At 33.5% G+C, this 27,670-nt stretch overlaps 1 protein-coding gene and 1 long non-coding RNA gene across 33 annotated transcripts in view; both read right to left on the minus strand.

The window, feature by feature from the left end:
* Positions 1-27,670, minus strand: part of NRXN1 (neurexin 1) — a 1,086,661-nt gene that overhangs the window by 916,771 nt on the left and 142,220 nt on the right. The window lies entirely within an intron of this gene.
* On the minus strand, positions 16,156-17,273 carry LOC118501463. The gene is made up of 2 exons (XR_004904091.1): positions 17,052-17,273; positions 16,156-17,014 (listed from the first exon to the last, which is right to left on the minus strand). It is a non-coding gene; the product is annotated as an uncharacterized LOC118501463 (long non-coding RNA).

Raw genomic sequence — 27,670 nt, forward strand, 5'->3', positions numbered from 1 at the left:
AAACATCTCCAGAGTATTTTGAAAAGCACTTTGGCTGCATTTTTAAGTTTAACTAAACACTCCAATATATATGAGAGTTATTACTCTGGGGCAAGATTCATAAGAATAGGAAAAGTTGAAAAGAATAATTTTCTGGCATGCTCTCCCTCTTGGGAGCTCAACACGCCTTTTCCTTCCCCCAGGCGCATTACCTCTGCCTTTCTCTCTCGTAAGCTCCAAGAGCCCTTCTTTTACAGCAATTAATTTTATAAGGAACACATTTATTTCCTAAATCACAAGAAAACATTTACTTTAAGTAACAAGATGCTTTTCACTACTTCATTCTTTAAGTAATTTTTAAAGAGAATTCTTCCACTAACATTTATAATGATCTGAACTGTAGAAAAAATATAATTTAATTGTTTCTTTACAATTTCTTTTAACAAGGTAGTTTAATTGCATTTTCTTCACACCACAGATAATTTGCAGTTATTGTTCAGGTTTAACAAGAATTACAACGGATTCTTAAAATTTCTATTTAAAGGAATATTATCATAACTCATTGTTAAGAACGTACAATGTCGTAGACTAATGATGATATTTGTGCTCTTTTTAAATATTTAATATAAATGCAGGCCAAATATTAGGAGAGACACGTTAACAACACTTTTTCCTCCTTTTAGCAACAGTTCATATCTGGTGGTCAGTTAAAACATTTGCTTACCTCCTCCCCATCGTTTAGTATTCAATTTTGCCTGAAGAGTGACTTATACTCAAGCTATGGTCACAAAAGAAAGAAAAAGAACTAAAAACAATAAACAAACATCATTTGAAATAAAAAAAAACACTTCCTAAATACCAATTTGGAGGTTTTAAATATTTTTTAAGGGAAAAATAGCATAATCCAAAAGTATAAAATAAATATCCTATATCGTAGACATGTCTTCATAGTCATAGTCCCATCTTCTTTAGATCCCTTATCACTTTGCCTTTCCTATTTAAATTGACATATTATGCTTTTCTTGTTGACATGTGACAAAAGAATTCTTAAAGCTCAACAATAGAACAATAATAGTTGCAAAGAATTTAGATGACTTGTTAGTCCTTTCTTCTGTGAAAACAAACTAATTTATTATAATTATTTTTTTCAAAGTTAAAGGGTTGAAATTTCTTATTTATGTAATAAAAGGAAGAGGAATTAACAGACAGTATTTTTATGATGACAGAATTTCTATTACCACCACTACCAACACCATCATTATAATAAAAAAAATACAATGAGAGAAAATGCTGTAGTTAAGGTAACATGATTTAAAATAAACTAGAAAATAAATAAAAATCAAATATACATTAACATTTTAATTACTTTGAGAAGAGAGGAAGAGGAATGCTATATATAAAAAGTAATTCTCAAGTTAAAAATACAAGTTAATTCAAAATGTAAAAGATCTTGGTATGGAACTCTGACCAGTTTCAAAGATTTAATTACTGATGTAATTATATAAATAGCTACTAATGACACACAGCCTGGAGGTTCTATATTAATGAACCATAATTCAAGTTTACTTAATAAATTATTGATTTAACCTATTAAAAGGTAGTATGTCACTAGATTTTGAATTCCATAAAGTCAGATGCAATGCATTATACCCACTTATGTACACCTAACCAATAAACATTTTTAGCTCTTTTAAGAACTCAACACATGTGAGTTGACTTGAAATTTCTATTGTAATAGTTAATTTACAACTTAAGGTGTTAAAATGGAGGACTCACTTTAATAAATTAATTGAATACATTCTTCATTAGTTTAATAAACAGTTGTTAAGAACCTTCTCTGGGATAGGTACTGTGTTAAGTCTGGGGAATGCAAAACTGAAAAAGACATTGAAAAATTCTTTGGCTTTTAAAATAACTTAGAAACCAATTGCCATGTCTACATAATTCTAGGCACCTAAAATGATACTGGATTCTTAATATTATAAAAGTTTTACCAATAGACCAATAACACTTTCTACTCAGGGGAATATGTGCTAGCATATTGGAAAATATACTTATTACTCTTCAAATTCCCAAATTTCCTAGTAGGTAAATCTTCACCTGTGCTGAATACAAGAGCACAGGTTTTATCTTTTAAACCTCACTTATCCAAGCTTGAAATTGTGGAGTCAAGTTTGACTTCCCCATTTGATCGTTCTACCACAGCTTCCACGTTGAGTAGAACTCATTCAGCCATTGAGTCTGATTTTGTAACCAGATATTCACATGGGTTTCATATTCTAATTATAACCTTACATTTACAACTTAGTATTATTTTGCATATACTTCCCAGATGGGCCTTTTCTTGTTTCTGTCCCCAGGAATCAATTTTCTATCACCATACTTTGGCCATACAATCTCTCTTCTGACCTACCATCTTCTTCCTCTCTTCCATCCAATGATCTGAATTCCAATTTGATTTTAAAGGTGTTTTCACCTTCCTCTGACCTTAATGGAGAAGCTCCCCACCAGTCCATTTTTCACTCATCACATCTTGTACAGGACCATATGCAATTGTATTTGGAATATTTCATTTAGTCACTAATATCACAAGCTGTCCATTGGGTAAGTAGAAGCTATGTATTGGACCTCTGTGTATCATTGCCAGAAGTTAGTATACTGTTGTGAATAAAACCTATCTGTTTTGTTGAGTGATGTGTTAATGATAACTTTTTGAGACTCCATAAGATTTATAATGAATACACGTGTACTATAAATATAGTGTTGCCCATAGTGTATTGAAAAAACAATTCTTTCAAATTGAATGTTTATAAATAGTATATAGGATAAATCTCTATTAATTAGAAAATTTTGTTAATTAAAATTTTCATTTACTAATTATTCCAAAACAATGTAAGATAGAAGTTTACCAAATTTATCTCAGGTATATATGCTCAGTTTAATTCTAAGTAACAATGGTCTCTTTTTCTCTGACTTTATTTTTATATACTTATAAATTATCATTTAAAATGCTTTAATCCTGTATGTTTGAAATTTTACAAAGGAAAAAGTTTTTAAAAATTCCATACTGTCTCCTAAAAAACTATAATACGATTTATCATTTTAACTAACTTTCTTTCAATTTATTCAGAAGCAGGCTCTACAAAGGGCTTACCAGGCTTAGCACTACTGAAGGTCTAAAATGTTGTGGTGTTCCTTCAAATGGAACTTTATAAATATGAACAATAATTTATGCTGAGTGAATGTAATAATCTTTACTTCAGTTTAAGAGAAATATGTGGTCATACATCACATTGTTAGATCTGGATATACTGAAGGGCATCTCTCGATATAGTATTGTTTCTGAATCCACATGTATTGACTGTTTAAATATTTGTTGTAAAGGAATGGATGAAAAAAACTCTCAACATGTGCAGAGTCTTTACAAACATTTCAGAGCTTCAAAATTCTCAGGATGCATGATATATGGAAATATTTTTAAGTATAAGAAATTATTTATTAAAAGTTTTCTGGTTAAAAAGAAAAAATAATTTTCTCTGTTTGAGTAGAGATGTCACATTTAATTTTTTTATTCATCCATTGTCTAAGTATATTAAACATTTGCTACATTCCACACATTAAGAATTATATTATTTTTGCAAAGCCCTTGGTATATAGTGTTCTTGTTCAGAAGAACTCCATTTTAATTTCTAATAGACCTAGAATATGCTTACATGTTGAATATTTTAATTTAATAAAAGCAACTCATTTTCTTTGTAAAGAATTTCAAAAATTTATAAAAAGCATAATAAATATATCTCTAATAATCACTACTCAAAGACACTGGGCTTTAACCCTTTCATGTACTTCCCTACAGTTTGTTTTCCCTGTATATGCATATATATGTGACATAAATGAGTTATTGTTCTACATGACATTATTAACATCTTCTTTATTACATGAATCTATTCTTTAAGGAATAGCCACTATCCTCAAGGAACTTACTATTTAGTGAGAGAAACAGACATGAGACCAAAAGATTAGCTAAAATATTCCGTGTAACAATGGAGGTTATATGCAATATAATGCACACAGAAGAAAATCCACCCATCCGTCTGTTGAAGTGAAGAAAAATGCTCGTGCTGAGGGCTAAACTGAGTGAAGCAATTTCCAAGGTTTGGGGGTGGGAAAGGAAGTAGTAGTGGCCATTTGGGGTCTAAGGGATAACTTTGAGTACTATAAAACTAGCACTAGAGTAATAGAGTAGCGTTGGACCACAAGGGACAAAGTAGATGGTGTTGGGGTTATATCATGCTAAGGAACTGAAGTTTTCCTCTAGGCCAGTGTTCAAGAAAAATTACAATGAACTAGAGACAAAAAATACACTTTCATTGTTGATACCCTTGAAAATCTTCCACTCTGACTTGAGTGTCTGCCAATCTCTATTTTAAGCCCCTGTTGCCATAGGTCTAGAGAAAATCATATCAGGAACTTTAAAAACTTCAGAAGTAACCAATATTTTATCTCCAATGTAACTCCAAGAGTGTTAACATCCAGCGCTAAGGGGATGCTCAACGTCATTAAGGTCAGAGACTCCGGAGCTAGGTTATCTGGCTTAGAATTCTAAGGGTCTTGGGCAAATTGTCCTATCTGTGTCTCAATTTCCTTACCTCTAGAATGAGGATAATAGTAATATATAACTCTTAAGGTTCTATAAGAATGAAATGTGATAAAAGTTATACAGCACTGAGAATGATGACTGACACATAACAACACTACCTAAATTGTCAGTACATAAAATCAGTATCCCCAGAGTATCAGAAAAAAAATACAATATAAAAAAGAAAAAGAAAACATAAAAAGCAACCCAGTATCAACAATCCCTACCATAGAACAGAATCCATGTGCTTTGAGGTAATTGCCAATTCATTATATATTATTTCTAAATAGCTTCATAATCATAAACTGGATCAATCCAATAAAACTATTCCAAATGAATGAATTAAAAAGGTAAAACATCCAAGTTGACTACAATTGAACTCATTTCAGATATGATAATTTTGGCAGTTTGGGAGAACTGGAGTACACAGGCTATGAGTTTTGATAAGGGGGCAGAGGTTTATGCTCTGAATTACCATAAGCTCCACTTTAGAGAACTTCCAGAAATGCACAGCAATATTTTATTCTACAATATTTTGGCATTGTATACAAATTGCTTAATAAACTCCGAAAGATTATGTTTTCAAAACAGCCAGACTGCAGCTGTTAGAACATTATTAATTATATCAAAAATTCTATATTATACTCAGAAGAAAAGCCCCACAGAATTTTCCCTATTTGTAGCCAAAGACTGGTCTTTAAAAATTTATGGTGCTCCAGGAACAACAATGCTGACCTAGTAAGTGCTTCCAGAGACAGTGACTTCACATTCCACTGAATGAAATAAATTGCTAATAATTATGGTACATAGCCTTGACTCCAACCAATCTCATTGGTTTGTGACCTAATTTTTTAATTCCTTAATTCAATTTATAATAAAGTTTCCTGAAGGCAAACAATCCACCTCTTATATGGTTTTCTAGATCCCAGCACAGTATTTTAGTACACTACAACTACTTAACAAGTACCTGCTAAGTTAGTTAAAAATAAGCATCATCAACAAAGCCTGTTTTATATTGGGGCATCAAATGTTTTACAAAGAATGACTCTCCTGCCTTCGTTCAAATGTCATCATTATTTCTGACTTTCACTGATCCAACATTTCTAAGAAACTTCTAAGAAATAGTTGATTCTAGTTAATTTTTTTCTGGAACACAGCCTTAAGCAGTTTAAATTGAATATCAAAATATACATGTATTATAATACCAACCCCTTGTCAGATCCCTTGTACACAGTAGATTTAATTCTCGTGACCACTCTGCAATAGGGGCATTTTCCAGTCCTGTGCCACAGAGGAGGACACTGAAACACAAGTGGTCATAGCTCACACAGGGAGAAAGTGGAAACTTTAGGGTTCTGTTCTTCCACGTTAACTTTGAAATCTTCTTACTGTGTAGTATGTTGCTTTGAGAATGTATTTTGATATGTGGTATAATCAGATCCTAAAAAATGTTATACACCCTTCTCCAAGTGAAATGGTGGTCATAAAAGCAATAAAGTATTTTATTCCCTCTTATTTCTTCTAGCAAAAAATGGTCTTCTCCCTTCCACAAGAGGATGATAGCAAAAGGAAAATATCCTTAATACTATTAATGGAAAGAAGTTGAATCTCATTCAGTTCCCTTTGGGGCCCTTTCTTCCCAGGAATGGCCATATGTTGTTACCATTTTGATTTTCTTCAGTGCAGTAAGCAGCATAAAAATCCTTCACATTTTCAAATACTAAGTTGAGAAATGGGATTCTGTGCACTAAGGAGATGTCCTGGCAAATGCTAAAAACTGCATATATCTATTAAAAATTATCAAATGGGTGGATTTAGAGGTTGAAATTGGTAGGACCACAAATATATTAAAAAGTCCTATCAGCTGTCTATACCAAAAAAGTGGTATTTTGGATGAACAGGTACAATTCTTTTATACTAGCACATTCAACATCCAGCAGCTTGTTTTGTTTAATAAGAAAATCCTATAGTAACATGAAGATTCTCCCTGTAACAAACTCATAATTTCTTTTGTTGTGAAGAGTAGAACATATTTTACAACTAATTTCTTGTGAAGTGGAATAGATTTTCTTGGCATGACTATATTAAAATTCAAATTAAATAAAACTAAATTGTCTGCCAACCTTACTATACCAAATATGGAGATACTAAGCTTCTATTAATACAGGCTCTCTAATAATGAAATAATTCCTATAAAGAGCTAACACATGTTGAACATACAATAGTTCCTCAATAAATGTTAACAGTTGTTATTATTTCTGCATAATTAAATCCCTATGCTAAAACCTAGCATCCTTCTTCTAATGCTTTCCTTTTTACGTTTTGTGAGTGTGCTCTTGGAAAACAACATAAGACTCCCACCTCATGCCTATTGGTTACATTCAGTCTTAAACATTAAGTTGCTCAATTGTGATTATCTTTTTCCATGTCACATTCTTCTTGAGGGATTTTGGTAGAAGTAAGCAGAGGACCAATAGAACAAACAGCTGGGTAGCTAGGCACAAATGCTCCAGGAATTAGGATTCTAGATTAGGAGATGGTCAATCTAAACTATTGGATGCAGAAGCAGGTAGTGCTTCAGTTAGTTTTTCTACTTCAATCAAATCTTATCTCATGTGCATGGTGATTTTTATTGACAGCTTAAAGATGACAAAGTTCTGCTCCCCCAAAGCTAACAACAGATACAACAGATGCAGCCCAACCAAGTGACCAATTCCAAGGATTCAAACTCTAAAAAGAAACCCTTGCAAGTGGAAGGGACCTTATAATAGTGTGTTGTTCCTCAGACTGTCTGATGTATGCCTGACCCTTGAAAGGTTGTCTTGTTGTGTGTATTTGCAGTAGCAGAGAAGAACCAATGAATCTAACTATCCTTTTCCCCAATCTGAAGCCTAACAAATGATTGCAATTATTAGATAGAAAGGCATGACCTCAAATAAAGATTCTGTAATTAAAATTGTTGAAATCCAGAGGTACATCTTCCTTTTGGTAAAACCCAGACTACACTAGAAGAAACTGAAAACTTAGTTTTTCTTTCTAATGTAAATTTGGCAAGGCGATTTGTTTTGTTTCTTAAAGCATTTCAAAAGTCTGTGACACTATTATCATAACATAAAATTTCACTCAGGGGCTAACAAAAAAATATCGTGGTCTAGTACTGTGGACTATACCAAATATTTAACATATAATTTACAACTAAATGCTTTACAGCTAAAATGCAATTAAATCCAACAAATGCTTTTTGAATCTCTATTTATCAAGCACTATGCTAAATATGAGGAGAACAAAAGATGATAAAGCTTAGTGCCTGATGCAAAATGAGGTTATTTGCCTTTTGGGTTTTCTTTGGATATGTATTATAATACATATTACAATGCCGGTATTTGCTCAAGTTCTCCACGTCTTTCACAAACTTCTCTCCACACACTTCTTATGGTAAGCATCTACAATTGTAATGAGATAAAACACGCCAGTTTATCACTGCAACTGAGATATATCCCCAAAATTGACAGCTATCTCAACATTTGCCTACTGTTCAGCTTTCATATTTTCGAGTAGTAACATGGTGGAAGAGACATTGATTTTTTTATGTTCTTATAAGGCAACAATTAAGCTTATTACTGTTGGGAATAAGGAAATTAAGAACTAAATTTCACCTTAGTAAACAAGAACCACATTGTAGCTAAAAAGAAATGATAAAAGAGACAAAGTGCAGTTAAGCAAATGTCCTGTGTCGAGCAGATGCTCTCCCCTGGGTAGGCTTGATAAGCAATGCTTTGTAGTTTTAATGAGAAAATAAGAACTTAGCTAGCTAGAGCCAGGAGATTACTAGGTTAATGAACAAACATCCTGCCTTCCTGCCTTATGCAAGAATGCTTGGTTTGAAATTCCCGCGCGTGGTCTTTGTAAGCAAATTGCTAACTGCCACGTCTGCTTCTGTATAACGCTTGCTTGCCCGCCCCTATATAAGAACGTAGTTGTAAGCACTCAGCGCATCTCTCATTTGCAGCTCCTTGTGGACACTGTGTTGCTGGACACTTTGAGAGTTCGCCCCTGCACCGGTTAAACTTGGCCAATAAAGTAACATCTTTGATACCCTGAAAGTCTCCGATATTTGTTCTTGCGTTTGCTGGATGCTACAATAACCAATTATCCCCAGATATTAGTATGGTGAATGAGTCCCAAGGAACATATGTGAGACTGATTTAAAACAAATGTGATTCTTTTATTGGCAAAAGAAAATGTTTATTCCTGGTTTAAATCTTTTTATACTTTTGCTAGGGTAAGTTACTTCCCCCTTTTTATCCTCCACACATCCAAAGTAGTAATCTTTACATTTCACTACTATTGAAGTATATATACAGATTTCATTTTAATTCATTTCTCTTTTTTTCCATTAGAACTTAGGGGCACTCATCTGCAGGTTGGTGTCCTTATTGAACATTGACTTGCTTGGTATAACACTCCCACTCAAAACACACATGCACACACCCACACACACACACACTGTTGACAGTTTTCTCAACTGGTTTTTCTAAACAAACTAGAACAAAGTTACGCTGTGGACATATCAAGACACTTTTCTAATCTGTGCAGAATAGTTAACGGATGGCCAAAGGAGTAAAAATTCTACCTTAACAGTTGAATGACTGTTCAAATTCTGAACTTCATTCCACACCTAGATCAAGTTCTACTGTCCCTGGACCACTGCACTACAGTAATTCGCTCTTTGTTTGAACACTAGATGCTAGCAGTCTTTGACAATTTAACAGATTTTATATATAACTGTGTGTGTGTGTGTGTGTGTGTGTGTGTACACACATTTTTCCCTCCTGCTTAATCTATAACTTTCTTTACAACATGTGATGATTACATTTCAGAGCATCCAAATAATAATAAGCATGCACAGTTTTAGCAAATACATACTGTCAATATTCACAAGCCATGGGTGAAAACTGTTGCAGGGTCAGCAACAAGCCAGAGGAGTTTAAGAGCCATGCTCTGTGGGAAGAATGCAAAAAGCAAGAACACTGAAGAATTATTTTTCTTGGCAACAACTCTGCTGTGATGGAGCCATATAGGCACTCTATAAATGCTAATTGATTGTGATTGACATATTTTACTTGCAATAATTTACATCCAACCAGCTGCCAATCCTCCATCTCCAATATTAGCTTCCAAAAGAACTGTAAATGTTTTCAAGGTTTGCCTTCCCTGATTCTCCGAAATCTGTTTTTGAAGATAGGAGGCAGCATTGGTGTGAAAGGGAATAGATACCAATCTACATAAATCTGAGAGAAGTAATTCAGTCAGTACTGGAAAACAAGAGGAATCACAAAGTTGTTGCAAATAAGAATTGAAATAGTATAAACTAATGTTGACCTTGCTCACCTCTATATTACCAGAGCCTGCTTTTAGTCACATCAAATATTTCACCAGTCTCAGATACCCTTTAGAACCCACCTGAGGCTGAGGGCTATTTAGAATTTATCCTGTGAGTAGAGGGCCCCATGATGAAGCTTTAGAAGTTTTAGAAGGCTTAGTGGGTTTGTTTTTTACCAAGCAGTTTCTTTGATCAATTGCTGAGTCTGACACACAGAATTTACTCCTCTCCCCTCTGTGCCTTACAACTCTAGACCATCTGAAAGAGCCACCAGGTCTTGTTTTACTTTTATTTTTATTTTTTTTGTACAGGCTTTTTATAAACACTGTGTCTAGAACTCCAGGGATCAGAGAGACTAACAACTCTTTAAAGTGATAGAGCGATCAGGATTTAATTAAGGATGAAGAAGACATGGTACACTCATTTGTACATTTCCCTTTATTCCAACCACAGAATCCAAATAAACGGCCTGGTTTCCTAGATTGCCCCTGAGGATCTTGCACGGGGGAAAAAAAGCTCTCTTCAGAATCACTTGTGCCAAATGTCTAAATTCATCGGTAGGTTTTTACTCCCCCCACAAAAAAATGTTTAATGTTCAAAGAAACATTTTCACAATGCTATGAATACAGCATTTTTACAAAGTAGGTAAGAATTGTTTGTGTCTCTATTTTGAGCACTGCTATGGTTAATTTGATGTGTAACTCGACTAGACTATGGCGACCAGTTTTTGGGTCAAAAGCTGATCAAAATGTTGCTATAAAAGCATTTGTTGATGTGATTAACAACCACTTACTTTAAGGAAAGTGTATTACACTCCATGATGCGGGTGGGCCTCGTTCAGTCAGCGGAAGGCCTTAAGAGCAAAGACTGGGGTTTCTCAAGAAGAACTTCAACCTCCAGAGTGAATCAGAGAAATTCCACCTGAGTTTCCAACCTTCAAACTGAAGACTCTATCACTTCTTAGATGAATCTCTAATCTGATGGTTTACCCTAGAGATTTTAAACTTAGCAGCCCTCACAATTGGGTGAACCTATGTTTTACAATTTCTTTCTCTCCACTAATGCCTCCTTTGTCCCTCTTACCTTCCATTTTTCTGAAGAACCCTGAGTAATATAAACACTGAACCCAATGCTTGAAAGAATCTGCTTATAAGTAAGCCAGGGCATTTTACTAGTGTATTTGCAGTTATTGCTAATTATGTTTCTCTGTAGGTTAATGTGTAAGGGTGGACACTAGGCCATACAGTATAATTTCAGGAGTTCTGAACAAACCTTCCCCTACCAATAAAACTTCCTATTTTCCCATAATGTTGAAACGGCTTTCTAAAATAAGCAAATTTCTTCATTTAATAACAAGAGATCATGTATGTGATGTTCAGCACATTAAGGTATAAGTGAAAATCCTAAAATAGATTTTCCAGGAGGGCAGGTGGGACTTATTTGCCAAGCTACTCTTTCTCATTTTGCCTGTGGTTTATTCTGTGAAGGGGTCAATGTACAAGGTGAGGCAAAAGTAGGTGTACAGTTATTCATATGGAAAATAATACAGTAATAGATAATATGAGAATAAACCTCTTCATATACTCACAATTATAAACCTACTTTTGCCCCTCCATGGATAATTAGAATCCTCTATCTCCACCTTTCTTTTCTTGCTATTCTGAAGTGCCCAGATGTGCCTATGGGCATCTGTGGTTCTGAGTATCAGCTACAGGAAAAGGATCATGTCAAATAGTGTCACAGACCTGATGCTATAGAGAATAACAGCATTAAGAAGACATCTTGAAGTATTCTGTTACTTGGGATTAATCTCTAGCATGTTCTAAGTCCTGCTATGCAGCACTCCGTACAAACTGGGCCGTGAGAGAAGATAAAGTGTTATTTTGGTCCCAGTATTGTCCCAGTACTGTATAGTAATGATAGAGATGAAATCTGGGGACACGAAGAACAATGACACAGAAGAACAGCCCTCCCTGCTACAATTCTGCAGTCAGATATGGAAACAGCTGAAACATTTGCTTTTGAGTTGCTCACAACATGCAAAAAAAAAAAGGAGCCACTTTAAGTAATGAAAATGAGATACAGGATCAATTAGTGTTGGGAAAGGTTATATGAAACTTTATATGTGGGATCTTCGGCAATTTAACTCTGCTTAACCAAAATCAGCCCTTCTCCATTTATTTCTTCTCTTACCAACTGAAATTATGTATTCAGAAAAGCCAAAATGATAGTATATTATTTATTGACCAAGTAAAATGAACTAAACTCGAGAAAAATAAAAGTATCTTATAGACTGGCTATAGTAGGGATGATATATTTGGAAAACTTCACAGTTCATAACATGAGAATATAAGCCCCATGAACCATTTCATCTCCCACAAACAGAACAAGGAATAAGATATGCTAGGCATTTATTAATGTGTGTTACCTAAACAAGTGAGCAGTATTTAAAAAAGATCCTCTCACTTAATCATCATACAGTTTCCGAATTTTTTCATATTTCAAATAAGAAACTGTGCTTCCAAATGGTCAAGGATTTGCCTTGGATTACATAGCATCTGACATCCTGTTTTCTTTTCTGAATAGCAACAGGATTTCTTTTCCAGGCACAAAGAATGGATTTGACAGTAATCACCAAATTTGAAACTTAGACTTATGTTCTGGGTTCCTAAAGAAATAGAAAAGAATATTGAATATAAACCTGTAACAACAAATGTAAAATAATGCTGCAAATCACACAAAGTGAAGGATAAATCACAAGAAGCACCAAGATGGGACTTTACTAACTTGAGCCAACCAAAAGTGAGTTGCTACATATAACAAGCTTTAAACAATCCTGTACCAAGCGCTAGGGAGCCAATTGTGACTAAAGAAGAAAAAAATAGAAGCAAGGAATAATAGTACCAGAAAATAGATTAGCCAAGAGGTATAGACCAGATATGAAAGTCAACTGTGGATTGTTAAGTAACACCCTGTATTCAAGTAAATCAAATACATTCATAAATCAAGTTCAAAACTTTAAACTATTCTGATAATAAGCCTAAGGAACATATTTTTTCTAAAACAAAGATTTACAATTGATGTGTCCTCTCTGTTAAAAGTATAATCCATTAAAATCTCAGACGGATGGATATAATCCAATCTCAAACACTCTTTTCTTTCATTTTTTTAGCAATCAATTCCCCTTTTCACCCACAAAAGCAAAGAGCATTTGTATCTAATGTGTTCTGTTATAAGATATATATATATATATATATATATATATATATATATATCTTTTTTTCTATATTCTCAGTTTCTTAAAGAAATAGAAAAGAGTACTGAATAATGTTTCTAGCAAGGTAAATAATATCCAGCTACAAATTTTCCAAATGTAGTGTTTTTGCTTTATTTTGTTGGGTCATTTCTACTTTTTCTATGCAATATAAGTAATTCAACATTAAGATGTCTTTGTTCTCATGATGCTAATGAAAATAGAACTGAAAAAAAGTTAGTGATACACCACTAATTATGTAAAAGTGCATATATACACACACACACATACATACACATATATATGGTTTTTGACAAGATTTCTAAATTATGAGGAACGAGGCATAAAGAAGCTCATATAATACTGGGAGAGTGTTAGACAGATTTGAATTGGGGGTAGTTCAAATCTATGTACTAATAAGCCAAATAATGTCTATGAACATTTATGGAATTAAAAATACATAAAATTTACATGAAAGCATAATGATTTTCAATAGGAAATTATGACACAAGTGCTGTAACAAATTCTTAAGTAACATACCCCTTCTCCATAAAACACCCACCAAAAGCATACATTATTCTAGACAATACAACATTCTTTCCATGAGAAATTATAAACATTTAAAGAATTTATGACTTTCTAGACTCTGAATTATGTTAGATTGACTAGCATATCAAAAATTAATATCCTAACATTTAAGTATATTTCATTTATACATCTCCTTGGTGATATTTTTCTCACTAAAGTCAGTCAGATATATCAAATTTAAAAGCATAAATATTATGTTTGCTTTTATCCTGTTGCTCTGGTAAATTTGAAAAGGACACAATAACCTAATTTATGATGTTCCTACTATTTGTCAGGCACTTCACATGCATTATCTCATGCTTAAAATACTGCTTTCACTATTTTAGAAGGAAATAAATTTCAGAGAATTTAAGTAACAGCTAAGGTGACACAGCTGTTAAGTGACAAAGCTAGTGATGAAACCATGTTTATCAGGCTCCAATTGTGATTTTTCCCCATGCTATCCAGAGAGAAACAGCAAACCATAAAAGGCTTTATAGCTCATCGGTCACACACACTGAGACCGAGCCCAAGCACTTACTATATGGAATTAAGGGAGAACCCACATATACCCACAGCATTTTTATTGCCACCTTAACTAGTGTTACAAATTCCTAAAGAATAATAATCTTTGGGGTTTGAAAACAAGAAATTGAAATTCACAGAACTTTGTGGAATTGCTTTAATCATAACTGAGTATGTACTTTAATAAAACTTTGTATATATAATATTCAAAATTATAATATATAATAGCCAGTGAATCATATTTCCTTGATAGAATTATACAAAAGTTTCAAAGGTTTTCTGTAAAAAATAAAAAAGAGGCATAACTACATGTACAGGGCTTTTTTATGAACAAATATATTGTGAAAAGATTATATATTTCAATGACATGACAAATATTTACCTGATATGGTTTTTTAATATTTAAAATTTTTTTATAAAGGGAACATTAACACAAAACACTTGCCCATAAAATTATTTTTTTAATTGTATGATACTATTACAGCTTTCTAATATTTTAAGTCATTAAAGAATGAGATGATAAAGCACACTAACTGCACTGAGAGCTTTGACATTTGTTTTGTGACAAAGATTTCAGACACATTTTTTAAAAACTTTACACTGACATTGGTCTAATTACTCAGACAGAATAAAAACTAATGGTTAAGTTGGGTGTTTCTTAATATGTTGCTTCATATAATCTCATTTCCTCTTTGAACACAGTATTTTATAGGTTTGCCCTGAGTTTGGTTTTGCCATTGAAATCAATATTGCTTTTGCTAATCCAGGTTTTGAATTATTTTGAGATTTTATACTGAAGTGTTTCATAACAACACTCATTAAAAATATTTACAAACAGTGCCAGCAAATACTCAAACACTGGAGAACAACAGTAAACATTAATGAATAGTATATTCAAACAACATAAAATTTGGTTCTCCAGCAAATTTAAAAATCCTATATAGAATCAAATGTAGAAATTTCCAGTTAAACAGGATATTTTGCTTCCAAAACATTTTCTTCCTTCACACATCATTCATAGGATTTGTATAAAGTATACAATCCATAAAAGCATATTGATATTTCATTCGTAATCATAAGTCACGGTGAGCAGCAGATGGGGTCATGGACATACATGAGGCAACATTTCCAAGCAAGCAGAACCGATCATTTCACCAGAAGGCAACTTCTGTATGCACTCTTGCCCTGTCCCTCGTGAGGTCAACCTTAACCTTCCGCTCCATCTGTCGGCATTTCCTGATCTTGCTTTTGACTTGGCATCGGTGGATTACCTGGAACCAGTAACGTCTCTACGTTCACTGCCTATCTCTAACTCTCAAAGGAGAATGATAACACCTTTTCTGGTTATTCTTATTCCTTAAGTGATTCGTGTGGGTGTGTAATGTAAGATTAAAAATACATATATTTGAGAAAATCCAGGAAAAACTCCCTCATAAAAATATGGACGGCAGACATACTATCTTTTACTTTGTGTCATAATGGGACTTGAGAAAAATCTCAACATGTGTTTTAGGCAAAATAGTTTCTGGTGCTTGATGTGACCTATGTGATATATGACGTCTTAAGAAGCTTGTTAGTTCCTCTCAGTGACCAGTAGTTCAACCCTGGAGGGGTGGGTCTTATCACCCAAAAGGAATGTTTTTACATAAATAGGCTGAGTTGCTTTGGAATATACGGGTTTTAACAAGCATGTGCCAGGAGGCTACAAGCTATCTGTGTTCCTGGAGGCTGTTTATTAAGCCCCCACCCCTTTTGAGTGCTGTGATTCACCATCTTGCTGTTTCTGGAGACCTTGCTTTTGTCTGTACGTTCTCTTCATGAGCACTTTGTTTAATTCTGCAGTGTCAGCCTCTTTCTTTGGTTTCCCAGCCATGTTCTCCTCAGCAGGTTGGTTCCAGTACACCTCAAGAAATTTTACCAAAAGATGTTGCTTACATAAATCTTTAAAAATAAATCCATGTTTGTCTAAACTGTTTATCCATCTAAACTACTGAGAGAAAATAAGCTAAGTGTTAAAAAAATAAATCACAGTCCCTCCAAAAGGAGGAATTTCAAGGGAAAGTTGCACAAGCTTTCATTGGTATTAAAAAATACCAAGGATATATTACAGTAAAAGTATAGTTTCTACAAAGTCTTTTGTTTTTTGCAAAACATTAAAACTGAACGCCTAAATGATTGGTATGCTATCTTCCCTAAAGATGTATCATCAGTTGAATTTCTCTTTTTAAGATAAAAATGCATTATTCTGTATCTTCACATGGAGCAAAGAGATGAAATTGAGATGAAATAGTCAAGCAGGTTGTATATTTTAGGTCCTGGATGCTTAGTATGTTGATTGGATGATTGTGGTAAAGATGGCTGATGCTCGTCAATATTTGTCCACCCTTTATTGCCACTCACCGGGACTACACACATCTGAACTTGAATATAGATTGGACCATGAATTTTTGCCACTGGAATATAAGAGAGGAAGTGATGTGTGTCCTCTCTGGGATGATGCAGTTCAGAACATTTATGCCTTTTCTGTCTTTTCTTCTCCCTCACATTGCCCTCACTTCCTCTCCCTCTTGCCAATCAGACACATATTGTCCAGAAGATTCAGGAGTCCTGGAGGTCACTGGATGGGAGAAATCTACATCCCTGAATTAAGGACTAGGCAGAGTCTGTCCTATAACTATAACTATAACTATAACTATAACTATAACTAACTATAACTATACCCTCCTAACCTTCACTGGACTATCACGTAAGTGAGAAACAAGACTTTCTGAGCTCTGGAGTTGATAGTTACAGTAGACTGTGTATAGCAGTCAGCATGTCCTAAAAGGTCCAGGGGTATCCAACCCTTTGGTGTCTCTGGGCCACACTGGAAGAAGAAGAGTTTTCTTGGGCCATACATTAAATATACTGTGACACATAATCATGAAAAATTCTCATAATGTTTTAAGTAAATTTATGATTTTTCGTTGGGCTACATTCATAGCCATCCTAGAATGCATGTGGCCTGTGGACCTCAGGTTGGACACCCCTGGCAGAAAATTTAATTTACATTATGATTATAAACTTTGAGGGTATATTTGACTAAACTTATTTTACTGTTGAGAGGTATATAGTGTTATTCCTATTGTTTTAGAGAGTTGAAATAGAGGGGAGCTTTCTTAACATGATAAAAAATATTAACCAAAAACACTTGTATGATCATACTCAATGATGAAATATTAAAAGAATATGTTCTATCATCACTTTAATTAATTATAATTCAAAATTTTAGCTAGCATAATTAACTAAGAAAAGGAAATGAAAAAGCATCAGGATTACAAAGTTTGTGGAAAAAACTGCCATTATTCATATATAACCTGATTATACATACGCGGGCGGGGAAAAGTAGGTAAAGACCTCCGTACTGAAGCGTGCTTCAGTATATCAAGTAGATGACAAGAATGTGTAAATAATGAAGGGTGACAATTTGAACACTTACATGCATTGTACCATTGTGACATTTTCTGAGTTGATAAAGCTATTGTAATAATTATAACTTGCATGTCTTTTTCCAAACAAACTGTAAACTTACTTCTACCCATCACTGTACATTTAACAATCCAAAGAAGATCAACAAACTCTTAAAATTAACAATGAATGTGGCTAAGTTGCTAAATAGAAGGTCAATATAGCAAAACCAGTTGTATTTCTAGTGACCCAGACAGACTTCACAGTTTCCGCAGCTTGACATCTTTCTGCCTCAAGGCCCTTGACCTCCTTCTCATCTCTCCTCACAGAACCCAGATGGTCTGACCACAGAAGCCTCTCCATTTCCTTTCCTTAGAGCACTTGTTTTGGAAATTTTATCACTGTAAATTATTTCTTTGCCCGTTTGAGATGTAAATCTTTTTTAAATTCTATTGCCAGATTTGCAACTCAGGGCTTTCTCAAGGATGGCGAAGCCAACTCTTTGAAATCTAGTCACCAAGTAAAATACTGTCCTTATCTTCCAACCTCCACATAAAGGTAGGAGCCTAACTTTGGTGAGCACCTTGCTCCAAAATATAAATATATTTCCTGCTATGATGATATGAGTAAGTTTACATTATCTTTAGGTAGGTCAAATAATGAAACAGATGGCCTATGATCCCTCCACCCCAGCTATCAAAAACTCCCCCATACAACTCAGTGGAGTTGAAATTAGACTGAGTTCTGGCCTCTTTCTTGTATTGCAATAACTTCGCATAGTCTTCCTTACCTGCTTTATTTTTTGTCAGGTGCAATTTTTATTTGACATTATAAACTAGCCAAGAATAGAAACTGAAGTTTAAAAGCACTATTTAAAACAGTATAAAAACATCAAATACTTAGGACTAAATCTTCAAAAGATACGCAGGACATTTATGCAAACATGAAAAGTAATTTCTGATTGAAGCTGTAAAAATTTGATAATGCACCATGTTCATGTACTGGAAGACTCAGTAGTCTAAAGATGTAAATTCTCAAATTTATCTATAGGTTTGATGCAATCCCAATCAAAATCATAGCAAAACATTTTAAAAATATTGATGAGCCAATTTTCAAAAGGAAATCTAAAGGCCTTGAGTAGGTAATAATAATATACAGGTAGGATAGGTTCACCTTCTGTATGTATAGTATGGTTCAATAAAAAGTAAAAGGAATAAATGTGAAGCACAACGATATATTATTTCAAAGATCATGGGAAAAGATTTCTAGAGTTTGAGTTACCTTCTATTGCAGTAGGCCAGAATTTAGAAGTCAGCAGTTTAAAGAATAAATTAAGAGAAAAATAGTAAGAAAAATAGCAGACCCTTATTTTATGGAATATATATAAATAGACATATTCTATGGCAAATGTTTTCTCAACAATGCATTAATCAAAGCTGCATTAATTGCATTCCAATTGATCTTAAGTCAGTAATGATTTCTAGCAATACAAATTTTCACATGCTAATGTGTATTTAATGGTAACTAAATGAGGACTTCAAAGGATCTTGAGGAATGATCTTCCAAATACATCTATGTTATTGAAAGTTTTCATTTTGTGAGCAAAGTAACTTCAGCTGCAACGTCTACTAAAAATAAGTCATTTAGTTTTGAAGAAATATAGCTTGATTACTTCCTTCTACTAGAATGAAGTTTCAAAATAAGTAAAATTCACATAAATTATCTCCAGATTTTTTAAACTAAAAAAATCTACTGATGATCTTAATGCAATGGTTAAGAAAGCAAATTAAACAAACATATATATGAAAAACTATGTTTTTTAGTTCCACAACCAAATCCCTTCTTTCTACTAGCTACTTCTTTTCTTCTCTAGGTGATCATACAAAAGTGGAACATGTTTAGTTTTACCCCTGAATATAATGTTAGCTGTCTTTTTTTCATAATGCCTCTTCTCATGTTGAAGTTCTCTTTTTTCTAGTTTTTTATTTTTTTTTGGCTAGTGTTTTTCCCTTTGTTTTATTTATGTGGTGCATTACATTGATGTTCTTATGTTGACCACCACCGCATTCATAATTTAGCATTCACTGAGTTGCTATAAGTCTTTAACTTTTCCAGAGTCCTGAAAAATTTGGTTGACAGTTCATCGTTGTGTTTTGATGTTTTTACGGGCTATCAGAGCTTGAAGCCTGCCCACTTCACCACTCTGCTGATGTCACTTCTTTATTTTTGCTCTAACACATTTGTGTCCTAATTATTTAAATTATCTCTGTGCCCAGTCTATCTTATTTTACACTTTATGATGCGCTGTTCAAGGTAGTAGATCAAAGTCATTTTTAGCCATTCCTGCCCAATGATTATTTTAAATATTTAAATTTAATCATTGTGATTCTGAGTAAAGCATTTTACTTCTTTTAGATTCCTCATTTATAAAAGGTACATACTTATAACATAGAATCTACCCATAAATAAGGATTAAATAATTTGAGATAACACCAATAAAGTATTTCACTTAATATATTCAGTTAATAGCAATCTTAACAATAATATCTGTCACATGTAGACACTCGGTGTCTTAGTTCAGTGATTTTTCACTATTTTTGAACACATTTTAAATGTAACACACCTAAAAACCAAACCAGACTTAATGAAAAGATATGAACATAACAAAAACATAATTCTACCAGAAATAAATTTACTGTAGTGGTGATAACAGAATGAGGTTCTGATACTATGTAAAATATGTGAATATTCTGATAATGTTACCAGAACCACTTGGTTAGGTATCCTCCCAAAATACAAATTTCTCTTCTCTCTCAAAAGAATTACTAATACTTTGAATGTGGAGAGTACCTTTCCTATTTCTCCCATACCAAGAATGGAAATCAGGCTAGGCATATTGCTGGAGTGTAAGTATTTATGCCTTGGAGTCCCAGTATTTGACACAGTAGCCTTGTAGGAGGTGGTTATGAACTATGTTTACCAGGATCACATTACTTATTTTAATGAAAATGTAGCAATATCTCCTGAAAACTTAATAATGTATGATAATTTGAAATATGAACATACAATCTTACCTTAAAGTAAGTTGGAATAATAGATGGAAACCCATGGATTTTAAGTTGATAAAAGGACATATACTACACTTGATCTTACACAAAAGTCTGAGAAGCAGTGAAACCTATGGATTTTAATAGCATCCATTAAATAAAGTTTACCAGCTAAGAGCATTGCTCCATAAAGAAAAAATAAAAATATAATACTAGTTTTTTTTCTATAAAGTGAGGAACAGCAACTGGTAGAGGAAGCGAAAATTCAGTCTAATATTCAGTGTCTGAAAAAAATGCATGCTCAAGTTTTAATTCTCTGCTTCACTCAAAATAACTTAATTTTGGAAAAAAGAAAAAACAATCATAAAAGAATTCAGAAACTTTTAAAAGGAGATTATTTACAAAGGGGAGATTTAAGAACAATATAAAATTAGATTTTGGGTTCAGTTTCTAATATTACTAAGAAAAGTAAAATTCCCATAAAGCAATACTAAGTAACTATAGCAACCTTGCAAGGTAATACAAGAGGGCTCATCTTTATGCAACACAGTTTTATAAAATCTATCATACTGGATGTGACAGTATGTGCTATCTTTTCTGGTCTGCTGTGACATCCTAACACATAGACATTATTAACTATAACCGATTGCTCATTTGTTGTCAGTCAAGAAAGTTATGCCTTAAATATACATTTAGAATTTAAATGAAGTACTTAAACAGATACACTTCCTTACCATAAATTACCAAAAATTATGCCAACGAGTGATGCCAACTTTGCAAATATTCTTATTTTAAGCATAATTAAAACATCAACACCTATTTATATGTTTATTTTCAACAACTACATATGATAGAATAAGGAAAACTAATAAAAATGCTATAATAATCCTATAGTGAAAACTTCCACAATAAAATCCCTTTTGGTCCCAAAGCACACAAAGCTTGGACACTACTGAGTGGAAATAGGAAAATGAAGTTGTCCCAAGAGACTTGAAGAACATACCAGATGAAACCAGCCATGAGTATCCTGAATAATTCCCATGAAGGACTCAACTTGAAAGAAAATAGTTATTTTTACATTTAAATGTTTAATGATGATATTGGAAAATAATCTATGTGAAGAACTCTTGGGAAAATTTATGTTTATCTTTTTGCCCAGAATGTGTGTGTAAAATGTACATTGTAAATGTTTCTGTATATTGCTGAAATATATATGAAATACAAATTATACATATTATATATATATATGTACACACACACACACACACACACACATATTCTCCTTTGCCTACACAATTTAGTTCAGTTCAAAAAAACTAAAGGTATAAGATCAATTTAGATAATTATCTCTTTTCAAATAATTCTTTATAGGGAAAAATAAAACACCAAATAAAATATCTAACAGAATTCAACTGACAGACTAAGTATAAAAACTCCTCAATTTTGTTTTGAATAAATTTCTAATACTGGTTTTAACTAATACAGAGATTTTTATTTGATAATTTTATAGACTAATAAAATCATTTGAGTGCTTCCTTTTAAATAGTCTACTGGGGAGTATAACAAACATACATTGGTGACTTAATGTGAAACCATATGCAAATGTGTTTACCTAAACACATTTATGAATGGCTAGATAACCTGTACTAAAAATACAGGGGGAAGCATAGAGAAATGAGAAAAATAAAAACGAGGGAAGTGATAGGAAAATAAAAGTAGAAATTTATTTAAAATTCTCGGACATGCATTATCACGTTTGTCTAATGGGTTCTTTTGGAAGTCTATAAGAGAATGGTTTGAAAAAGCTCTGGAAAATTCTGATGCTTAAATGTTATATTATTTTTTCCATTATATCCTAGTTTCCATTTAAGTAAATTCTGCTAATTTTAAAAAGAAAACCTTTTATTTTGGCACACAATTTTACAGGGAATAAATTAGACAAAGATCTCATGAGATCTGAGATATAGAAAATTATAAACAAAAGAGAATTATGAATATTTGAAGGCCCAGGGGAAGTTATTTGCTGCCTGGAAGCAGATTAGTAAAGTCCATGTTCTGTGAACAGTTACCTGGGTTGGGTAGAAGCGTTGGTGTGAAACAGACAATATATCCACCTGAGCAACAGTAAGTCCACTGAATAGTCATGAAACCTTTGCTCATATTCTGCCTGGCAAGTTTTAAATGGCCTGTGAGGGACAAGTTTTATTTCATTCATTTCTTTTTTTTTTTGGTCTCGAACAACAGCTACATTATTCTTTGGAAAACCTAAGGTTTACAATATCCAAAGAAATACAGTATGGTTAATACCTCCATCATCAATTCACAAATATATGTTCCTGTAACAGGTACATGATTGCCCTTGTGTATTTGTGTGTCTTTCCTCGAGAAAAAGAGTTAATCAGTTGAACCCCAAATAATTTTCAGAATATGCTAAAACTGTGATGAGGGCTATCATAGCAAATAGGAATTTAAATGGAAACTTGCAGTTTCATTACCACAGTGGCAGTAATCACTTATCAGAATATATTTTTCTTGAAAAATTAATGAAATTACCTAAGAATAAATGCTACTAACTTCATTTTATTCAAGTCTATATTTTTAGCATAAAAAGAGATTTTATCAACTCCAATTTTGCTAGATTGTTCTACATTACTAAATAAGACTCTGGTGTCAGAAAAGAAAACTTTTGCATCTCCCCTGTAATTTATCCAGGAGAGTACTGCAGTCTACTTTTGTTTTCTTGGATTTTCAGAGTCTATATAAAAACTAAGCACTTAAATCTTTTAAATGGAAATATCAGATTCATATATATATAATAGGCTATTTAATACTATTTTATTAAGAAAGCTAATAGAATTTGCAAATACTAAGAACAGTAAAAAGAGCTTTGAAGTATTCTCATGCCCTCAAAATGAATAACTGTTAGTAAAATCTCCAGAGTATGGCAGAAGTTTGAAATACAAAAGCCTTGGGGCAAGGAGTAGTCTAGTTTCATTTTTTTGCATGTGCCTTTCAATTTTCGTAGCACCATCTATTGAAGAGGCTTTCTTTTCTCATAGAACTGTACATTTAAAGCCTATATAATTTATTTACCCCTATAACTCAATAAATTTAATAGCTACTATCACCCAATATATTTATTTTTTTTAAAGAAAGCTTTGCAAAAATGTCTCAAACAGTTTTGATGGTTTGAATTTATTTAGGCTTTTAATACCTATCAGATAAACTGATCAAAATTTGTTCAGGGGTATGATGTTGAATTTCCATTTGGCATATATTTTTTTCATAACATTCAATAACTGGCACATATTTAATTTTGCCATTGTGTTTCACTAATTTAATTCACATTCATGGTGAGGGCGAAGAGTAGACCTCCTCACTATTATGAAGGTGTTGACTTTGTTTACTTAGACTGTAGTTGTTCATGCTGAGCCTCTCATACTATATTGTAATATTGTTAACTCTTAATCTTTCCTTTCGGGAAAACAAAACCAAACAAAAGCATCCCTTTAAAAAATGTAGAACAAGACCCAGTAATATATAACCAATGTTTTTAAAAATTTCTATTAAGCCATTAAATATGCTATTGGTCAAGATCCTTATATTAAGAAATAATGTCTTCAAGGAGCTTCTGGCCACAGTGCTGACATAGGTAGATATGCTTTGCTTCCTCTCACAAATAAAAGAAGGACAATGACCAATCTAAAAAACAAAAACAACCAGAACTGCCAGAAAACTGAACTGTATGGGAGTCTGACAACCAAGGAATTAAAGAGGAAACATTCATCCAGACTAGTCGGAGAGGCAGAGAAGGGCAGCTGGGGTAAAGAGGATGCATGGCAAGGCGGTGTCTGGTGAACAGGGTGAAGTGATGGTTTATTGACCATGTGGTCTCACATTTGCATAAACCTGGAGGAACAACTAGGGAATGAGACAGACCACACAACCCAGGGTTCCAACATGGGAAACTAAAGCCTCAAAACCTCTGGCTGTAAAAACCTGTGGGTCTGTAGTGGTGGGATAAATTCCTAGTCTCACAGGAGAGTCTGTTGGAGGGACCCACAGCATCCTAGAATGTACACAAACCCACCTGCCTGGGGAATGAGCACCAAAAGGACTCAATTCATTTGTGGGGAGTGGGGGAAGTGACTGAAAGCTACCATTGTTCCCTCTCTGACCCCTCCCCCACATACAATGTCACAACGCAGTGACCTGGGTTGCTGTGCCCTGGGAATAACTAAGGTTCATGCCATACAACATAACAGGTGTGCCAGGACAAAGAAATATTGCCTGAATGAAAGAGATCAAAACTCCAGAAAAAGAACTAAGCAACAAGGAGATAGCCAATCTATCACATGCAGAGTTCAAAACAATGGTGATCAGGACACTCACACAAATGATTGAGTATGGATGCAAAATGAAGAAATGAAGGCTATATAAAGTGCTATTAAAGCAAAATATATAGGGAACCGACAATGAAGGGAAGGAAACTGGTACTCAAATCAATGATTTAGAACAAAAGAAATAACATTCTTCTGTTCTAAACAGATGAATGTTCTAACCTGAACAGAATGAAGAAACAAGGATTTAAAAAAAAATGAGAAAAGGCTTAGAAACCTCTGGGACAACTTTAAACATTCCAAAATCCAAATCATAGGGGTCCCAGAAGGAGAAGAGGAAGAGCAAGAAACTGAAAATTTATTTGAACAAATAATGAAGGAAAACTTCCCCAAACTGGTGAAGGAAATAGACATGCAAGTCCATGAAGCTCAAAGAGTCCCAAAGAAGTTGGACCCAAGGAGGAACACACCAAGACACATCATAATTCATTACCCAAGATTAAAAGTAAGGAGTGAATCGGAAAAGCAGCAAGAGAAAAGGAGACAGTTACCTACAAAGGAGTTCCCATAAAACTATCAGCTGATTTCTCAAAAGAAATCTTACAGGCAAGAAGGGGCTGGAAAGAAGTATTTGAAGTCATGAAAGACAAGGACCTATATACAAGATTACTCTATCCAGCAAAACTACCATTTAGAATGGAAGGGCAGATAAAGTGCATCCCAGATAAGGTAAAATTAAAGGAGTTCATTATCACTAAGGCCTTATTACATGAAATGTTAAAGGGATTTACCTAAGAAAAAGAAGATCGAAACTAGGAATTGTAAAGTGACAACAAACTCACAACTATCAACAACTGAACCTAAAAAAAAACAAACAAACTAAGCAAACAACTAGATCAAGAACAAAACCACAGAAATGGAGATCACATGAAGGGTTATCAGCAGGAAGTGGGAGGGGGGAGAATGGAGGAAAAGGTACAGGGAATAAGAAGCATAATTGGTAGGCACACAATAGACAGGGGAAGGTTAAGAATAGTACAGGAAATGGAAAGCCACAGAACTTACATGTATGGACATGAACTAAGGGCATAGGGGGTTGCTGGAGGGAGGGGGTGGAGGGGAGTAAATGGGAGAAAAATGGGACAACTGTAATAACATAATTAATAAACTATGCTTCAAAAAGAATTAATGCTATGTATCCTCTCAATCCCTTAAGACAAGAATGGTAGCAAAGGTGGCTGGGAGGAAAGTGATAACTCTCTTAAAATTTGTCAGAATGCAGGGTGTGTGATGCCTCCAATTTCTTTTTCTCAAGATCTCTTTGGCTAATTGGCCTCTTTTGTTCTATATACATTTTTGGATTATTTGTTCTAGTTTTGAGAAAAATGCCACTGGTATTTTGATAAAAATTGGATCAAACCTGTAGATTGCTTTGGGTAGTATGGACATTTCAATGATATTAATTCTTCCAATCCATGAGAATGGTATACCCTTCCATTTATTTGTGTCTTCTTCAGTTTCTTTCATCAATGTCCTATAGTTTACAGAACTCAGGTTTTTTTGCCTTCTTGTTCAAATTTATTCCCAGCTGTTTTACTCTTTTAGATACAATTATAAATGTGGTTGTTTTCTTAATTTCTTTTTCTGCTATTTCATTAATTGTGTATAAAATGTAACAGACAGATCAAGATTAATTTTGTAGTTTTCTGGTGGAATATTTACAGTTTTCTGTATATAATATCATGCCATCTGCAAATAGTGACTTTACTTCTTTTCTTCTAATTTAGGTACCTTTTCTTTTTCTTGACTAATGGCTGTGGCTAAGAGTCTATAATAATCAAAACAGTTTGGTACTGGAACAAAAACAGATGCATACATCAATAAAATAGAATAGAGAGCCCCCAAATAAACCCACAGTTACATGGTCAATTAATCTATAGTAAAGGAGACAAAAAATGGTGAAAATACTATCTCTTCAATAAATAGCATTGGGAAAACTGGATAGATACATATAAACAATAAAACTAGAACACTTCCTTACAACATATACAAAAAATAAATTCAAAGTAGATGAAAAACTTGAATATAAGATGTGAAACCATAAAATTCCCAGAAGAAGACACGGGCAGTAAACTCTTGAACACTGGCCTTGTTATATTTTTGGATATGTCTCCTCAGGTGAAGACAACAGAAGCAAAAATAAAAACAAATGGGACTACATCAAACTAAAAAGCTTTTGTACAACAAAGGAAACAACTGACAAGGCAAAAAAGCAATGTCCTGAATGGGAGGAGATATTTGTAAATAATATATCTAATACAGGGTTAATATCCAAACAATATGAAGAACTCATACAACTCAATATCAAAAAGACAATCCAATTTTAAAACATGCAGAAGAGCTGAATAAGCATTTCTTCAAAGAAAAGAGACAGATGTCCAACAGACGTATAAAAAGATGCTCAATACCACTAAGCACCAGGGGAATGGA

This window comes from Phyllostomus discolor, chromosome 6 (assembly GCF_004126475.2).
Source record: "Phyllostomus discolor isolate MPI-MPIP mPhyDis1 chromosome 6, mPhyDis1.pri.v3, whole genome shotgun sequence".
Taxonomy (NCBI): domain Eukaryota; kingdom Metazoa; phylum Chordata; class Mammalia; order Chiroptera; family Phyllostomidae; genus Phyllostomus; species Phyllostomus discolor.